Source organism: Ailuropoda melanoleuca, chromosome 6 (assembly GCF_002007445.2).
Source record: "Ailuropoda melanoleuca isolate Jingjing chromosome 6, ASM200744v2, whole genome shotgun sequence".
NCBI classification, from domain to species: Eukaryota; Metazoa; Chordata; class Mammalia; order Carnivora; family Ursidae; genus Ailuropoda; species Ailuropoda melanoleuca.
This window is the reverse complement of record NC_048223.1, coordinates 56,796,072-56,809,810: the sequence shown is the minus strand read 5'-3', so window position 1 is coordinate 56,809,810 and position 13,739 is coordinate 56,796,072. Positions and strand designations below refer to the sequence as shown.

The window sequence follows — 13,739 nt, the reverse complement described above, 5'->3', positions numbered from 1 at the left end:
TTTTTTTTTTTTAAGAGAGAGCGTGAGAAGCAGGTGGGGGGGACAGGGAGGGGCAGAGAGAGAGAGAAAATCTTCAGCAGACTCCACGCTCAGCCCAGAGCCTGACATGGGGCTCGATCTCATGACCCTGAGACCATGACCTGAGCTGAAATCAAGAGTCAGAGTCTCAAATGATTGAGCCACTCATGTGCCCTGCAAAGGGGCTTAAAAAAAATATTGTAAAATATTATAGGTGTAAATAATAATAATAGCTAACATTTATTGAGCTCTATTCCAGTTGCTTTGCATGAATTAATATTAATATTAATATTTAAGCCTCAGAGAAATCCTAAGAGGTCGGTACTGTGATGACCCCTGTTTTTTCAGATGAGGAAATTTAGTCACGGAGAGATTAATAAATCACCTAGTAGCCACAGCTGTGGTGTGCTTGAGCCAGAATTTGAAGCTGGGCAGTCTGTTTCCAGAGACTCCCTCATAATTGCAACATTATACTTTCTCTCCTATATTAGCCAGACAGTAAGATAATGAGCTTTCTGTTCTTGCCAAAAACTTTAATCAAATCTTAGTATTTGCCATAGTTTCTGCAGACTTGTAAAAGATAGAAAAGAGTATGGCTGTGCTAAAGGCAATGACGTACCCTGGATTGGACCCTGGAATAACGACAAAAAAGACATTAGTGGGGGCGCCTGGGTGGCTCAGATGGTTAAGGGTCTGCGTTCAGCTCAGGTCATGATCTCCAGGTCCTGGGATCGAGTCCAGCATCAGGCTTCCTGCTCAGCAGGGACTCTGCTTCTCCCTCTGCCACTCCCCTGCTTGTTCTCTCTCTGTCTCTCCAAATGAATAAATAAAATCTTAAAAAAAAAAAGACATTAGTGGAAAAACTGATGAAATCTGAAAAACTGTAATATTTGGTTGTACCAACGTTAATTTCTTAGTTTTGATAAGTATACCATGGTTGGTAAGACGCTAACATTAGAAGAAACTGGGTGAAGCATATATGGAACTCTCTGGACTATCTCTGGACTAAAACTTACTTTGTAATTTTTCTATAAATTCAAAATTATTCCAAAAGAAAACATTATGTAAAATAACAGCAACATTATGGATATGAAACCTTATTGATACCTTTCTCCTGTGTCCCCTCCACAGAGGTAATCATTACCTGGAACTCGGTGCCTACCATTCAAAAGGCCTAACGCAACTATTAGTGTAACTAACTTGTGGGCCAAAAGAGACACATTATTTTAAAATGTAACTTTTTAACTTTATTTTATTTTATCCCAGTACAATTAACACACAGTGTTACGTTAGTTTCAGGTGTACAATATAATAATTCAATAATTCTTTGCATTTCTCAGTGCTCATGAGATAAATATAATCCCCTTCACCTATTTCTCCCATTCCCCCCTCCTCCTTCTGGCAACCACTAATTTGTTCTCTGTAGTTAAGTCTGGTTTTTTGTCTCTTTTTTAAATTTGTTCATTTGTTTGTTTTGTTTCTTAAATTCCACATAGGAATGAAATCATGTGGTATTTGTCTTTTTCTGACTGTTTTAAAAAAATTTTTTTTAAATTTATTTTTGTAAGAGAGAGAAAGAGCATGCACACACAAGTGGGGGGAGGGGCAAAGGGAGAAGCAGATTCTCTGCTGAGCAGGGAGCCCGACGTGGGACTCGATCCCAGAACCCTGGGATCATGACCTGAGCCAAAGGCAGATGCTTAACTGGCTGAGCCACCCAGGCACCCCTGACTGACTTATTTCACTGAGCATTATACTGTCTGGGTCCATCCATGTTGTTGCAAATGCTGTATTTCATTCTTTTAAATGGCTGAGTAATAGCCCATCGCAATATGTAGATATATATATCCCACATCTTTATCCATTCATCTATCAGTGGACACTTGGGCTGCTTCTATATCTTGGCTATTGTAAACGATGCTATGATAAACATAGGGGTGCACATACATTTTCAAATTAATGTTTTCATTTTCTTTGGGTAATTAATACCCAGTAGTGGAATAAGTGGACCACAGGGTATTTCTATTTTTAACATTCTGAGGAACCTTCAACCTGTTTTCCACAGCGGCTGCACCAGTTTGCATTCCCACCAACAGTGCATGAGGCTTTCTTTTTCTCCACATCCTTGCCAACACTTGTTATTTCTTGTCCTTTTGCTTTTAGTCATTCTTACAGTTGTAAAGTGATATCTCACTGTGGTTTTAATTTCCATTTCCCTGGTGATTAACAACGTTGAGCATCGTTTCATTTGTCTGTTGGCCATCTGTATGTCTTCTTTGGAAAAATGTCTGTTCATTTTTTAATTGGATTATTTGGGGGGGGTTGGTGTTAAATTGTGTAAGTTCTTTATATATCTTTTTTTTTTTTAAAGATTTTATTTATTTATTTTGACAGAGCAAGACAGCCAGAGAGAGAGGGAACACAAGCAGGGGGAGTGGGAGAGGAAGAGGCAGGCTCCTAGCAGAGGGGCCTGATGTGGGGCTCGATCCCAGAAGGCCGGGATCACGCCCTGAGTCAAAGGCAGACGCTTAACGACTGCGCCACCCAGGCGCCCCAGTTCTTTATATATCTTGATATACATAAAAGATATATCATTTCCAAATATCTGCTCCCATTCGGTAAGCTACCTTTTTGTTTTGTTAATGGTTTCCTTTGCTGCGCAGAAGCTTTTTATTTTGGTGTAGTCCCAATAGTTTAATTTTGCTTTTGTTTCCCTTGCCAGAGGAGACCCAGCTAGAAAAATATTTCTATGGCCAATGTCAAAGAGGTTGCTGCCTGGGTTCTCTTCCAGGATTTTTATGGTTTTAGGTCTCACATTTAGGTCCTTAATCCATTTTGAGTTTATTTCTGTGTATGGTGTAAGGAAGTGCTCCAGTTTCATTCTTTTGCATGTAGCTAGCTGTCTTGTTTTCCAATAGCGTTTGTTGAAGAGCTGTCTTTTCCCCATTGTGTAGTCTTACCTCATTTGTCATAGATTCATTGACTATAAAAGCATGGGTTTATTTCTGTAGTCTCCATAAAAAGCAACACCTTAAAAAAAAAGAATGAATTCTTAAGTCCTAAGGCCCTAGGACTTCAGGGAGAGGTCAGGAGTGAGGTTTTCCTGGAGACACTGACCCTTCTAGAGCACTGCCAAGAATCCCTGTCCTTGATCAGCCCTCCTTCACCCTGACCAGCCCCTGGCCCCCAGGCTTGGTCCCACTATTGACCTCATCAAGGAGGCTGCCTATGGGTCATTGCCACTCCCTTCCTGCAGCCCCTTTCACTTGACTTTTCTCTGAAAAACTGGGCACTGAATTTCTCTGAGCTTGAGGTTAAAAGAAGAGTTACCAGTCTCCAACAGTCTAGGTCAGCGAACAAGAGTCCTGAGGCTCAGCCATTTTCTGTAGGAGGCATGATACTGATACCGTATGGCATCTCCGAAGTGGTTTCTACCAGGAGATTCTCTATCTACTCAGCACTCAAGCTGTGCACCTAGATCACCACCCCAATGAGACAGGGGCTGGTCCGGATCTCTGAGGGCCCCTTTCTTAGCTCCTGAGGCTGAGTATTTCCCTTATGCCTAAAGGTCATTAGAAAGGTGACATTTCCAGGACCTCATTCATCTGTTTATTTAAAGATGCCCCCACTCTCCCAAATCTATTTATAAAATGGTAACTGTGAAAGTAGAGATTCACAGAGGCTCTCAAAGAAGAGGCAGAGAAAACCCACCAGGGAGGCTAGGGGGGAAGGCCTGGGGCCTGGCAAAGTTCTGGAAGGCTGACTTGGGAAATGTTAAAAGAGGGGACGTGCCCGCCAAAGTCTCTGGGAAAATAAACAGGCTTATCAACTGTTCTTTGACCTGCAGATACCATTCTTCTGTCAGGAAAAACAGTCTCTTCAGTTTGGGGATTCCTGAAAGGCAACCAGGGGAACGCAGAGTCTATTTCCTGGGGAAATAGTGTTCTAAATGCTTCCATGTGTACTGTATCTGATGTTAGACTCAGAGGTAGGAAGACTGCAGATGTGAATTGTTTGTTTGCTTTTTTAAAAAATAAAATTGATACAAAAGACGTAATATCCCGGGGAGAAGTAGGGATGGGGAAGGAGTTCAGCTTTTAACAGCTGACAGCGCTAACCTGTAAGACAAGGACACCTGTGTTCATGCTTAAGTAAATATTTGAGGTGATAGGTTCCTGTTTTCTCTGCCAATTCACCTGATTTCTTTTGAAGTCTCTATGAAGTGTACTGGATTGTGAAATGTTACAGACGCCTAGAATCACAGCACTTAAGCGAGCATCGTCCTAGATCTTGTCATGAAATATGATTTTGTGATACATAAAGCTAATTCATGCGGTTTTACTCTTTTGGAGAGAAACAACAACAACAACACCACTCACAGTTTTATTAACAACCAAGACCATGACTGCTTGCTTCCCAGTAGAAAAAAAGTTTCTCACGTAATGCAGTGATATGTGGTTGAGATTGCTGTGAACTGCAAGCCAGAGACCCGAGTCCTGCGCCAGTCCTGCGAAACCAGCTACTTGACAGTGGGACTCAGCGCTCTCATCTGTGAATGAGAAGTAAAACTTTTATATGTGATCACTAGGAGGCTGAAATNGGGGCTGGTCCGGATCTCTGAGGGCCCCTTTCTTAGCTCCTGAGGCTGAGTATTTCCCTTATGCCTAAAGGTCATTAGAAAGGTGACATTTCCAGGACCTCATTCATCTGTTTATTTAAAGATGCCCCCACTCTCCCAAATCTATTTATAAAATGGTAACTGTGAAAGTAGAGATTCACAGAGGCTCTCAAAGAAGAGGCAGAGAAAACCCACCAGGGAGGCTAGGGGGGAAGGCCTGGGGCCTGGCAAAGTTCTGGAAGGCTGACTTGGGAAATGTTAAAAGAGGGGACGTGCCCGCCAAAGTCTCTGGGAAAATAAACAGGCTTATCAACTGTTCTTTGACCTGCAGATACCATTCTTCTGTCAGGAAAAACAGTCTCTTCAGTTTGGGGATTCCTGAAAGGCAACCAGGGGAACGCAGAGTCTATTTCCTGGGGAAATAGTGTTCTAAATGCTTCCATGTGTACTGTATCTGATGTTAGACTCAGAGGTAGGAAGACTGCAGATGTGAATTGTTTGTTTGCTTTTTTAAAAAATAAAATTGATACAAAAGACGTAATATCCCGGGGAGAAGTAGGGATGGGGAAGGAGTTCAGCTTTTAACAGCTGACAGCGCTAACCTGTAAGACAAGGACACCTGTGTTCATGCTTAAGTAAATATTTGAGGTGATAGGTTCCTGTTTTCTCTGCCAATTCACCTGATTTCTTTTGAAGTCTCTATGAAGTGTACTGGATTGTGAAATGTTACAGACGCCTAGAATCACAGCACTTAAGCGAGCATCGTCCTAGATCTTGTCATGAAATATGATTTTGTGATACATAAAGCTAATTCATGCGGTTTTACTCTTTTGGAGAGAAACAACAACAACAACACCACTCACAGTTTTATTAACAACCAAGACCATGACTGCTTGTTTCCCAGTAGAAAAAAAGTTTCTCACGTAATGCAGTGAGATGTGGTTGAGATTGCTGTGAACTGTAAGCCAGAGACCCGAGTCCTGCGCCAGTCCTGCGAAACCAGCTATTTGACAATGGGACTCAGCGCTCTCATCTGTGAATGAGAAGTAAAACTTTTATATGTGATCACTAGGAGGCTGAAATCAATATTATTCATAAAGCTGGAAAGTGGACATATGCAAATATGAAATCCACATGACAAGTAGGCATATATGTATATCAACTATACAACGTATAGATACAATACTACATAATGAAGGCACCATGGTTAATAGTGTTAAATGAGAAATGTTGCCATCAGAGATTTTTTAGCAAAGGAAATTCTCGGCAGAGGTTATTAATATTGAAACTGGTTGAATATTTATGAGACATTCATCTTCCGNGACAAGAGTCCTGAGGCTCAGCCATTTTCTGTAGGAGGCATGATACTGATACCGTATGGCATCTCCGAAGTTGTTTCTACCAGGAGATTCTCTATCTACTCAGCACTCAAGCTGTGCACCTAGATCACCACCCCAATGAGACAGGGGCTGGTCCGGATCTCTGAGGGCCCCTTTCTTAGCTCCTGAGGCTGAGTATTTCCCTTATGCCTAAAGGTCATTAGAAAGGTGACATTTCCAGGACCTCATTCATCTGTTTATTTAAAGATGCCCCCACTCTCCCACATCTATTTATAAAATGGTAACTGTGAAAGTAGAGATTCACAGAGGCTCTCAAAGAAGAGGCAGAGAAAACCCACCAGGGAGGCTAGGGGGGAAGGCCTGGGGCCTGGCAAAGTTCTGGAAGGCTGACTTGGGAAATGTTAAAAGAGGGGACGTGCCCGCCAAAGTCTCTGGGAAAATAAACAGGCTTATCAACTGTTCTTTGACCTGCAGATACCATTCTTCTGTCAGGAAAAACAGTCTCTTCAGTTTGGGGATTCCTGAAAGGCAACCAGGGGAACGCAGAGTCTATTTCCTGGGGAAATAGTGTTCTAAATGCTTCCATGTGTACTGTATCTGATGTTAGACTCAGAGGTAGGAAGACTGCAGATGTGAATTGTTTGTTTGCTTTTTTAAAAAATAAAATTGATACAAAAGACGTAATATCCCGGGGAGAAGTAGGGATGGGGAAGGAGTTCAGCTTTTAACAGCTGACAGCGCTAACCTGTAAGACAAGGACACCTGTGTTCATGCTTAAGTAAATATTTGAGGTGATAGGTTCCTGTTTTCTCTGCCAATTCACCTGATTTCTTTTGAAGTCTCTATGAAGTGTACTGGATTGTGAAATGTTACAGACGCCTAGAATCACAGCACTTAAGCGAGCATCGTCCTAGATCTTGTCATGAAATATGATTTTGTGATACATAAAGCTAATTCATGCGGTTTTACTCTTTTGGAGAGAAACAACAACAACAACACCACTCACAGTTTTATTAACAACCAAGACCATGACTGCTTGCTTCCCAGTAGAAAAAAAGTTTCTCACGTAATGCAGTGATATGTGGTTGAGATTGCTGTGAACTGCAAGCCAGAGACCCGAGTCCTGCGCCAGTCCTGCGAAACCAGCTACTTGACAGTGGGACTCAGCGCTCTCATCTGTGAATGAGAAGTAAAACTTTTATATGTGATCACTAGGAGGCTGAAATCAATATTATTCATAAAGCTGGAAAGTGGACATATGCAAATATGAAATCCACATGACAAGTAGGCATATATGTATATCAACTATACAACGTATAGATACAATACTACATAATGAAGGCACCATGGTTAATAGTGTTAAATGAGAAATGTTGCCATCAGAGATTTTTTAGCAAAGGAAATTCTCGGCAGAGGTTATTAATATTGAAACTGGTTGAATATTTATGAGACATTCATCTTCCAAATTAGAAGGGTCTGTGTATTCTATTCTAAATGGTTTTCAGAAAAGGAGTTTAAAGAGGTTTCCCTGGTAATTGTCTCAATGTTTAAAGAGCCTAGTGGTGAGCAAATTATTCCTTTCGTTTAATCCACTGCTACCTTTGCTCTCAATCCCATAAGGTGGGGCAGAAAGGGCATGGATGCCACTCTGGAGTTGTCCTGGTTTCGGCACCTACTAGCTCTGTGTGTGAGCTGGCAGGGTGACTTACTCTCTGCACCCCTGGTCCTTCATTGATTAAGTGAGGATGATAATAATGCTTAGAGCTACTGTCCGTGGAAAGTGCTTTATAAGGTGACAAACATGGCAATGATTATTGTTCTAAGGTATCATATTTGTAACAGACAAGGTGTTAACATTCTAAGATTTTAAACAATTAATATTATTAATGTTACAACTTAGTGCAGTCACTTGGAAGAATTGCACAAAATCACATGGAGTGAACCCTAGGTTCAGTATGATTTTGCAAAGGGGACTTTAGGATGCTGGGAATGCTCTATTTCTTGATCTATGTGTTATTTACATGAGCATGTTCAGTTCATGATCACTCATCACACCGTGAGTATAGGATGTGTGCCCTTTTCCGTATATGTGCTCTACTTTAATAAAGAAGTAACATTTTTGATTTAGTGAAATTACATACCATGCAGAAAAAACAACAGCAATCAACAGCAAAAATCTCCATATTTTCCGTCTTCCAGAGCTAGTGAAGGGGTTCAGAAAAACATCTTCAAAATGTGCTGCTTTGGAATAGAGATTATTTTGAGCTGAAAGGCCATCAAGACTCAGTGGAGTCAGGAAAAACTTTTACCTCTCCCTTAACTACCCAAAAGAATTTAGATAGGTGGTCTAGTCCAGAAAGAGAGCTATTATCAGAGATAACTTTTTATCTGAAAGACCTACCCATAGAGCAGGGTGAACATCCAATTACCCAACATCTGTCTTTATAGTCCTATGAGCTAAACTCCCCACTTTTGAGACCCCAGGCCCCTATCCCATTCCTTAGCTTCAGATGCCATATAAGCTTCAATTGCCTGACTTGCCCATGATTTGCATTGTCTTTGCAGGTCTCCCTCAGATATAATTAAATTTGTTTTTCTCCGGTTATCTGCCTTCTATAATTTTTGCTGTCAGAGCAGCCACAGAAGCTAAAAGGAAAAATTGTCCCTCCCTAACAATAGCCACTCTTAATATTTGAATGTAGATCTTTCCAGAATTTTTTCTCTGTATACACACATATATTGAGAAAACAGAATCATACCACATCCTTTGTTGACCCAATTTTCTCACAGGGCAATATGTTGTAGTCTTTCTGCGTCAATAAATTATGTCATTTACCGCGTGGTACTGGAGTCTATTTTATCAGTGCCCTATTTTGCTGTCACAAATACTGAGAAACAANCAAATTATCAGTCATTTACCGCGTGGTACTGGAGTCTATTTTATCAGTGCCCTATTTTGCTGTCACAAATACTGAGAAACAAGACTTGTTCAGACATCTTTGCTCAGTAGTTGGTTTGTTTTCTAAGGATTCTAAACCTAGGATTGGGGGCCTCTAGGAGGACACATATCTTTAAGGCACAGCCTTTCTTCTAGAAAGACTGCACCAGTGCACATTCCCATCTATGGTGGATGAAATCTCCCCCTTTTCCCCTGTCACCTCGCTCAAAGTGGATACTGTCATTCTTTTTAATCTTTACCAATCTGGAAGTTAGGTGTAAGCAAGTGAAAGGGTCCGCAGTAGGAGGCTAAACTCCGACTCTGGGATAGAACAGACTTGGGTCCATCTTCCAGCTCCAAACCTCAGTTTCCCTAAGCTATAAAACAGGGTAAATGATAACATTTCCCAAAGAGGACTGTTCATAGCTTGACACGAGTCCCAGCCACTTCGGACAGTTCTCCCTTCTTCTTCCCTACCTCCTTTGTGATCCCGTCTCCACCCAGCAGCCTGGACATCCTCCTGTGAAAGTAAACCACATCTCATCACTGCATCACTCCCTTTCTTCAACCTCTTCCTTGACCACCATGCATGAAGTCGAATCTAAACTCCTATATCCGTCCGCCCGGAGTCCAACTATGCTATGTTTGCCTGTCTCCCCAGCACACGGCGTCAGGCCTTGCTTTCCCTCGCCCACCTTTTTGAGGCCATGCCAGCCCATTTCAGTGCCTTGCCCGGGCCAGTCCCCGGGGGCCTGTGTGCTCCTGCTTCTTCCTGTCTTCACCGACTTCAGTTAGAAAACCACATCCTTAGAGAGCCCTTCCCTGCCCTCCCTGCTATTTTCTCTCACAGCATCCTGTTTCTTCCCTCCTCAGTTCTTATTACTATGTGTAATTAGACATGTCTTTGCTTACGTTGGTATTTTCTGTCTCCCCCACCTGCTAAGCTCAATGCGAACAGAGACAAGGCCTTTTTATTTATTTCATTGCTCTATCCTAGTGCTTGCCTCATTAGTAGATGCTCAATAAACACTGGCTGAGTGAATGATCTTTTTACTTTTCCTCTGTTTGGTGGCTTGGACGCCTATAGCACAGTGACATGGCAGGGCAGCGGCCAAACCTTTGTGACCTGTCCATCTGGGTGGCTCTCCTTCTGTTCTGAGCCTCTGCCAGGCTGTTTCTGATCCCTCCCAACCTCCCACCCCTAAGTTTGTTTTCCAATTGCCTTCTGCTGCTCTGAAATGAGTATCTATGATTTTATGCTGTTCGTTCACTGAAGTGCCTCCCCCACCTTAGGGAATCACCTATTATACTAACCTAGTTTCTCCAAATGGCACTCTGTTGTGAATGGGGCTGGAGGGAGCTTCAATAAACAGTCACTCAGTCTGTATTTATTTATTTAGTGCCAGGCACTATAATAAGCACTCAGGATACAAAGACCATATATACAGTACAGCACTTCCTAACTTCAGGGAGCTCACGGTTTAGGGACGGAGGCACACCATGGTAATACGTAGCAAATGCAGCAATTTGTTTCCAAGACAAAGACTGTATCCAAGGGAAAGGATGTCTAACTTAGTGTGGCACACTTCCTGGAGGACATGGGATTTGATCTGAGCCAGATAAAGAGGAGGAAAGCATTACAGGCCCCGGGAACTGTTTGAGCCTAGATATGGGACTGAGAAAGCAACATTTCATGGGCAGGGAGACAGTCAGCAGTTTAGAAAATAAAGTGCACATCAGAAAATGCAGAAAAAGAAGGTGGATGAGTGGGGGCTGTTGGAGGAGGGCCCTGGAAGCATGGTTGGAAGCTTGGATTTTGAAGGGATCCCTGGGAGTTTTAATGGGGGTGAGCAGAGGGCTGGGGAGGTGGGGCGACCAGAGAAAATATGAGGATCTGACCTGGGGCAGAGGTAACAGTGAGAGAGAGAGTTGGGGACAGTTTGAGAACCTTCAAGAGGTAGAACCGGTAGGACATGGTTACTGACTAAATGTGGGGCAGATTGGCTGGGAGGCTGCTGCGGAAAGAGGAGAGTCTATAGCTGGGCTGATGCCACGATGCCGCGATTCCATCCACCCAGAGAACACCTGGGAAGCAGGTTCGGCAACCTGGGGGCAGTGAGGTGACACGTGAGGTTTGGAATATGATGAATCTGAGGTGCTTGCAGGAACCCAGGAGAAGTGCAACCCAGGGCTGCAACTCTAGGTTTGGGAGTCATCACCCCCACCCCCAAGAGTAGGTGGGATGCACAGAGCAGCAGGCCCGAAGTGGATCCCAGAGAAAGCCCCACGTTCATTCTCAGCTGGAGTGAGAGAAAGATAGATGTAGTTAGCACCTCCTCTAGTTATCTATGCTTTCATGCTTGTTAACTTTGTACCATTGCCTTCAGACCTCCCCTAGGCTTGTGGCCGATCTCTAAAGGCTAATAAGAGCTACGATTTATTGAGCACTTTCTATGTGCTTTGTATATTCTACATGTTTTCCTTGTACTGATTTCTTGACCCCTCACAAAAGCATCATGAAGCAGTTCTCATTTTTTGAGATGGCAAAGCTGATGCACAGGTAGGTGACTTGCCCAAGGTCAGACTGTTGATCATGGGGGAGCCACCTTAAATGGGGACAAATCCTTCTGTTTGAGGAAGTCTGCAGCAGCGGCTCATCCTTCCTAAATCATATGCTAAGCACTTTCTTACCTTTCCCTGACTTTGTCTTAGAGACAAAAAGGCAGCCACAATGTTGCTTAACATTTCCAAGACCTAAAGAATTACTAAAGGAAGAAATAACTTTTTAATGAGGTCTAGATTCCAGTTAGCTTTATAAAGAAAATTTGCTTTTATTTTGTTAAATACTAGTGTTTGGAACTGAGTAAATGTTGCTGAGAGTGACAGGTGTCACCACTTTGATGTGCACACAATTCCTGTAAATACCTCTTGCTTTAGAATGAGTTATTAGGGGTGAGTGCAAACCATGTGAATGACAATGGAGCTCTCACGTGTGTTATAAATACTCCATGGTTGAATGGGGCACCTGTGGGACAAGGAAAACTGTGAGGGTCTTCCCCACCCTCCCTTGGCAATTCTGAAGATTGGTTAGTATATTATAAAACACTTTTCCTGGGGCATCTGGGTGGCTCAGTTGGTTAAGCATCCGACTCTTGATTTCAGCTCAGGTCATGATCTCAGGGTCCTAAGATCAAGCCCCTTGCCAGTCTCCACACTGGGCATGGAGCCTGCTTAAGAGTCTCTCTCTCCCTCTCCATCTGCCCCTTGCTCCTCACTCATGCTCTCTCTCTCAAAAAACAAACAAAAAAAACAAACCCCCAAAAAACCACTTTTCCTGTAAAAGAATGTTATTATGTAGCTTTATTATGTTGCTTCCTTATGTAACTTGCTTTATCAGTTAGCATCTTTTTTTTTTAATGATTTTTTATTATGTTAGTCATCATACAGTACATCCCCGTTTCCGATGTAAAGTTCGATGATTCATTAGTTGCGAGCATCTTTTTTTTTTTTAAGATTTTATTTATTTGTCAGAGAGAGAGGGCACAAGCAGGGGGAGTGGGAGAGGGAGAGGGAGAAGCAGGGTCCCCACTGAGCAAGGAGCCCGATGTGGGACTTGATCCCCGGACCCTAGGATGTCATGACCTGAGCTTAAGGCAGATGTTTAACCAACTGAACCACCCAGGCATCCCTCAGTTAGTCATCTTAGAGAAAGCTTTTTCTGTAAATTTTGTGTAATGTCATATTTTCTGAAGTTATATCCAAAGCTGGATAATGATGACCCGAATAGGGATTCAAAGAAAAAATATACAATCCTTAGGAACATGAACATCTTATTGACATGGAAATATTCTAGAACTATTTTATATGCTTGCTGGTATAAGAGTGTAATCAAGAATTCTGTTTTAAATTAGAAGTTAAAACTTTATGTACATAAAACAAGTGGCTGCCCAGAGGCCATAGTTTGTCAATTTGACCTTTCGAAAATATTGCATTAAAATATTATTTATCTAAATGTTTTCACTCTAAGATCAGGAATAGGACAAGGATTCCCACTCTCGACACTTTTATTCAACATAGTATTAGAAGTCCTAGCCAGAGCAAGTAAGCAAGAAAAAGAATAAAAGGCATTCAAAGCAGAAAGGAAGAAGTGCAGTAGACACCATATTATACGTAAAAAGCAAAAACAAAAACAAAAAAGCCCCTAAAGATTCCACCAAAAAACCCCATAAAAACCCATAACTGTTAAAACTAATCAACAAATTAGTAAAGTTTCAGGATACAAAATCAATATACAAAAATCTGTTGTATTTCTTACATTAATAATGAGGTATTAGAAAGAGAAATTAAGAAGGGGCACCTGGGTGGCGCAGTCGTTAAGCATCTGCCTTCGGCTCAGGGCATGATCCCGGCGTTCTGGGATCGAGCCCCACATCAGGCTCCTCCACTATGAGCCTGCTTCTTCCTCTCTCACTCCCCCTGCTTGTGTTCCCTCTCTCGCTAGCTGTCTCTATCTTTGTCAAATAAATAAATAAAATCTTAAAAAAAAAAGTCTAAAAAAAAAAAAGAAAGAGAAATTAAGAAAACAATCCCATTTATAATTGCACAAAAAGAATAAAACACCTGGGAATAAATATAACCAATGAGGTGAAAAACCTATACACTAAAAACTATGACACTNAGTCTAAAAAAAAAAAGAAAGAGAAATTAAGAAAACAATCCCATTTATAATTGCACGAAAAGAATAAAACACCTGGGAATAAATATAACCAATGAGGTGAAAAACCTATACACTAAAAACTATGACACTGATGAAAAAAATTGAAGA

At 41.9% G+C, this 13,739-nt stretch overlaps 1 long non-coding RNA gene across 1 annotated transcript; it reads right to left on the bottom strand.

The window, feature by feature from the left end:
* Positions 1 to 7,018: 7,018 nt before the first annotated feature.
* LOC117802670 lies at positions 7,019 to 9,863 on the bottom strand. The gene is made up of 3 exons (XR_004626109.1): positions 9,610 to 9,863; positions 8,118 to 8,177; positions 7,019 to 7,152 (listed from the first exon to the last, which is right to left on the bottom strand). It is a non-coding gene; the product is annotated as an uncharacterized LOC117802670 (long non-coding RNA).
* Positions 9,864 to 13,739: the final 3,876 nt, after the last annotated feature.